Source organism: Pseudophryne corroboree, chromosome 3 (assembly GCF_028390025.1).
Source record: "Pseudophryne corroboree isolate aPseCor3 chromosome 3, aPseCor3.hap2, whole genome shotgun sequence".
NCBI lineage: Eukaryota > Metazoa > Chordata > Amphibia > Anura > Myobatrachidae > Pseudophryne > Pseudophryne corroboree.
In genome coordinates, this window is record NC_086446.1 from 330,146,270 (window position 1) to 330,152,269 (window position 6,000).

General features: G+C 32.5%; 2 non-coding genes across 2 annotated transcripts; both read left to right on the forward strand.

The window, feature by feature from the left end:
• The first annotated feature begins 1,349 nt into the window (after positions 1–1,349).
• On the forward strand, positions 1,350–1,421 carry TRNAP-CGG (transfer RNA proline (anticodon CGG)). Its single transcript has one exon. It is a non-coding gene; the product is annotated as a tRNA-Pro (tRNA).
• Positions 1,422–4,903: 3,482 nt separating this feature from the next.
• Positions 4,904–4,975, forward strand: TRNAP-CGG (transfer RNA proline (anticodon CGG)). Its single transcript has one exon. It is a non-coding gene; the product is annotated as a tRNA-Pro (tRNA).
• Positions 4,976–6,000: the final 1,025 nt, after the last annotated feature.

Genomic DNA, 6,000 nt, shown 5'->3' on the forward strand with positions numbered 1-6,000 from the left:
TTCTAAATAACCCTGAGTTGCTTAAAAGAATAGTATCATTATGACTAACAAAAAGATCAACAATAAATTGCAGGTGTTTATTTTGTTTTTCTTCTGGGTCTGCATGCTTGAGTTGCACACAGTATGTGACAAGTCTTAGGTTCCAACTATCAAAAAAAGTCCAAACTCTATTGGGACCTCTAAATATTGGCACTGCACATTTCTAATATACATACTTGGATAACAAGTAACCTTAAGTTATTATTTTTGCAATGCTACATACACATTTTTTGTTTTAAGTTGTTATGTTATTTGTAAAATGTTTCATCTTCATTAAATGAAATTGTTGGTTTCTCCAGTTATTTGCATTTTTTCTTAAATAATTAGAGTTTTACTTTAAAAATGTTAAAAACTGAATAAGAAATTATTTGGCTAGTGGCTTGTTGGTCAGGGTGTATGATTCTTGCTTCGGGTGCAAAAGGTCCCAGGTTCATATCCTGGATGAGCCTGTTTTCTCAGGTTCTTTAAAAGTGCTTAGTTCAATTATCTGATAGTATTTTAAAATACTAATGTATTCCAACAGTTTCACTTCCAATTTCATTAGTATACATGAAAATACATGAACAGTAGGCTCGTTGGTATAGGGGTATGATTCTCGCTTAGGGTGCGAGAGGTCCTGGGATTAAATCGCAGACGAGCCCATCTTCTCAGGTTCTTTTAAATACCATGGTTCCATTATCTGATTGATGTCAATTGCCTGAGTCAAAAGCATCAAGTGAATTTTTCTTTTGCCAATCCATAAAAAAAAGTATATACTTATGCATATTTAGTAAACTGTCAACCATTTGGTGGTATATTGGGTAAACTGTAGATTCCATTTTGTCTAAGTAACTTTGAGTGGCTTCAAAGAAGTCTCATTTTGACAAATAAAAAACAGTCAAAATGAAATTACAGGTTTTTCACTTACCTTGCTTTTTTCTAAGAAACAATGAGTGGCTTAAAAGAATAGTCTCTTTTTGACAAACAAAAAGGTCAACAATTAATTGCAGGTTTTTGTTTTTTTCTTTCTTCTTGGTCTGTATGCTTAAGTTGCACACAGTATGAGACAACTCTTAGGTTCCAGCTATTAGAAAAGTTAAAACTCTATAGGAACCCATAAATCTTGGCACTGAAATTTCCAAATATGCATACTTGGACCAAAAATTGACCTAAAGGAAACATTTTAGCTATGCTACAAATAATTTTTTTAAATAGTTATGGTATTTTTAAAATGTAACATCTTTTTTTCCAGCTTATTGCATTTTTTTATTAAATAATTTGAGTTTTACTTTAAAAATGGTAAAATCTGAATGAGAAGACCTTAGGCAGATGGCTCGTTGGTCTAGGGGTATGATTCTCGCTTCGGGTGCGAGAGGTCCCGGGTTCAAATCCTGGACGAGCCCATCTCTTCATGTACTTTTAATATCTGATAGTATTTAATAGCATTTTAAAATACTCACTAATGTATACAAACAGTTTTACTTACAATTTCATTAATATACATAAAAAAGACATGCACAGTGGGCTCGTTGATTCTTGCTTAGGGTGCGAGAGATCCCCGGTACAAATCCCGGATGAGCCCATCTTTTAAAGGTATATACTTATGCATACTTAGTAAAATGTCAACCATTTGGTGGTATATTAGGTAAACTATAGATTCCATTTTGTCTAAGTAACCTTGAGTGACTTAAAAGTCTAATTTTGACAAACAAAAAACTGTCAAAATGAAATTACAGGTTTTTCTCTTACCTTTCTTTTTTCTAAATAACCCTGAGTGGCTTAAAAGAATAGTATCATTATGACTAACAAAAAGATCAACAATAAATTGCAGGTGTTTATTTTGTCTTTCTTCTGGGTCTGCATGCTTGAGTTGCACACAGTATCTGACAAGTCTTAGGTTCCAACTATCAAAAAAAGTCCAAACTCTATTGGGACCTCTAAATATTGGCACTGCACATTTCTAATATACATACTTGGATAACAAGTAACCTTAAGTTATTATTTTTGCAATGCTACATACACATTTTTTGTTTTAAGTTGTTATGTTATTTTTAAAATGTTTCATCTTCAATAAATGAAATTGTGTGTTTTCTCTAGTTATTTGCATTTTTTCTTAAATAATTAGAGTTTTACTTTAAAAATGTTAAAAACTGAATAAGAAATTATTTGGCTAGTGGCTTGTTGGTCAGGGTGTATAATTCTTGCTTCGGGTGCAAAAGGTCCCAGGTTCATATCCTGGATGAGCCTGTTTTCTCAGGTTCTTTAAAAGTGCTTAGTTCAATTATCTGATAGTATTTTAAAATACTAATGTATTCCAACAGTTTCACTTCCAATTTCATTAGTATACATGAAAATACATGAACAGTAGGCTCGTTGGTATAGGGGTATGATTCTCGCTTAGGGTGCGAGAGGTCCTGGGATTAAATCGCAGACGAGCCCATCTTCTCAGGTTCTTTTAAATACCATGGTTCCATTATCTGATTGATGTCAATTGCCTGAGTCAAAAGCATCAAGTGAATTTTTCTTTTGCCAATCCATAAAAAAAAGTATATACTTATGCATATTTAGTAAACTGTCAACCATTTGGTGGTATATTGGGTAAACTGTAGATTCCATTTTGTCTAAGTAACTTTGAGTGGCTTCAAAGAAGTCTCATTTTGACAAATAAAAAACAGTCAAAATGAAATTACAGGTTTTTCTCTTACCTTGCTTTTTTCTAAGAAACAATGAGTGGCTTAAAAGAATAGTCTCTTTTTGACAAACAAAAAGGTCAACAATTAATTGCAGGTTTTTGTTTTTTTATTTCTTCTTGGTCTGTATGCTTAAGTTGCACACAGTATGAGACAAGTCTTAGGTTCCAGCTATTAGAAAAGTTAAAACTCTATAGGAACCCATAAATCTTGGCACTGAAATTTCCAAATATGCATACTTGGACCAAAAATTGACCTTAAGGAAACATTTTAGCTATGCTACAAATAATTTTTTTAAATAGTTATGGTATTTTTAAAATGTAACATCTTTTTTTCCAGCTTATTGCATTTTTTTATTAAATAATTTGAGTTTTACTTTAAAAATGGTAAAATCTGAATGAGAAGACCTTAGGCAGATGGCTCGTTGGTCTAGGGGTATGATTCTTGCTTCGGGTGCGAGAGGTCCATGGTTCAAATCCCGGACGAGCCCATCTCTTCATGTACTTTTAATATCTGATAGTATTTAATAGCATTTTAAAATACTCACTAATGTATACAAACAGTTTTACTTACAATTTCATTAATATACATAAAAAAGACATGCACAGTGGGCTCGTTGATTCTTGCTTAGGGTGCGAGAGATCCCCGGTACAAATCCCGGATGAGCCCATCTTTTAAAGGTATATACTTATGCATACTTAGTAAAATGTCAACCATTTGGTGGTATATTAGGTAAACTATAGATTCCATTTTGTCTAAGTAACCTTGAGTGGCTTAAAAGTCTAATTTTGATAAACAAAAAACTGTCAAAATGAAACTACAGGTTTTTCTCTTACCTTTCTTTTTTCTAAATAACCCTGAGTGGCTTAAAAGAATAGTATCATTATGACTAACAAAAAGATCAACAATAAATTGCAGGTGTTTATTTTGTCTTTCTTCTGGGTCTGCATGCTTGAGTTGCACACAGTATGTGACAAGTCTTAGGTTCCAACTATCAAAAAAAGTCCAAACTCTATTGGGACCTCTAAATATTGGCACTGCACATTTCTAATATACATACTTGGATAACAAGTAACCTTAAGTTATTATTTTTGCAATGCTACATACACATTTTTTGTTTTAAGTTGTTATGTTATTTTTAAAATGTTTCATCTTCATTAAATGAAATTGTGTGTTTTCTCTAGTTATTTGCATTTTTTCTTAAATAATTAGAGTTTTACTTTAAAAATGTTAAAAACTGAATAAGAAATTATTTGGCTAGTGGCTTGTTGGTCAGGGTGTATAATTCTTGCTTCGGGTGCAAAAGGTCCCAGGTTCATATCCTGGATGAGCCTGTTTTCTCAGGTTCTTTAAAAGTGCTTAGTTCAATTATCTGATAGTATTTTAAAATACTAATGTATTCCAACAGTTTCACTTCCAATTTCATTAGTATACATGAAAATACATGAACAGTAGGCTCGTTGGTATAGGGGTATGATTCTCGCTTAGGGTGCGAGAGGTCCTAGGATTAAATCGCAGACGAGCCCATCTTCTCAGGTTCTTTTAAATACCATGGTTCCATTATCTGATTGATGTCAATTGCCTGAGTCAAAAGCATCAAGTGAATTTTTCTTTTGCCAATCCATAAAAAAAAGTATATACTTATGCATATTTAGTAAACTGTCAACCATTTGGTGGTATATTGGGTAAACTGTAGATTCCATTTTGTCTAAGTAACTTTGAGTGGCTTCAAAGAAGTCTCATTTTGACAAATAAAAAACAGTCAAAATTAAATTACAGGTTTTTCTCTTACCTTGCTTTTTTCTAAGAAACAATGAGTGGCTTAAAAGAATAGTCTCTTTTTGACAAACAAAAAGGTCAACAATTAATTGCAGGTTTTTGTTTTTTTCGTTCTTCTTGGTCTGTATGCTTAAGTTGCACACAGTATGAGACAAGTCTTAGGTTCCAGCTATTAGAAAAGTTAAAACTCTATAGGAACCCATAAATCTTGGCACTGAAATTTCCAAATATGCATACTTGGACCAAAAATTGACCTTAAGGAAACATTTTAGCTATGCTATAAATAATTTTTTTAAATAGTTATGGTATTTTTAAAATGTAACATCTTTTTTTCCAGCTTATTGCATTTTTTTATTAAATAATTTGAGTTTGACTTTAAAAATGGTAAAATCTGAATGAGAAGACCTTAGGCAGATGGCTCGTTGGTCTAGGGGTATGATTCTCGCTTCGGGTGCGAGAGGTCCCGGGTTCAAATCCCAGACGAGCCCATCTCTTCATGTACTTTTAATATCTGATAGTATTTAATAGCATTTTAAAATACTCACTAATGTATACAAACAGTTTTACTTACAATTTCATTAATATACATAAAAAAGACATGCACAGTGGGCTCGTTGATTCTTGCTTAGGGTGCGAGAGATCCCCGGTACAAATCCCGGATGAGCCCATCTTTTAAAGGTATATACTTATGCATACTTAGTAAAATGTCAACCATTTGGTGGTATATTAGGTAAACTATAGATTCCATTTTGTCTAAGTAACCTTGAGTGGCTTAAAAGTCTAATTTTGACAAACAAAAAACTGTCAAAATGAAATTACAGGTTTTTCTCTTACCTTTCTTTTTTCTAAATAACCCTGAGTGGCTTAAAAGAATAGTATCATTATGACTAACAAAAAGATCAACAATAAATTGCAGGTGTTTGTTTTGTTTTTCTTCTGGGTCTGCATGCTTGAGTTGCACACAGTATGTGACAAGTCTTAGGTTCCAACTATCAAAAAAAGTCCAAACTCTATTGGGACCTCTAAATATTGGCACTGCACATTTCTAATATACATACTTGGATAACAAGTAACCTTAAGTTATTATTTTTGCAATGCTACATACACATTTTTTGTTTTAAGTTGTTATGTTATTTTTAAAATGTTTCATCTTCATTAAATGAAATTGTTGGTTTCTCCAGTTATTTGCATTTTTTCTTAAATAATTAGAGTTTTACTTTAAAAATGTTAAAAACTGAATAAGAAATTATTTGGCTAGTGGCTTGTTGGTCAGGGTGTATGATTCTTGCTTCGGGTGCTAAAGGTCCCAGGTTCATATCCTGGATGAGCCTGTTTTCTCAGGTTCTTTAAAAGTGCTTAGTTCAATTATCTGATAGTATTTTAAAATACTAATGTATTCCAACAGTTTCACTTCCAATTTCATTAGTATACATGAAAATACATGAACAGTAGGCTCGTTGGTATAGGGGTATGATTCTCGCTTAGGGTGCGAGAGGTCCTGGGATTAAATCGC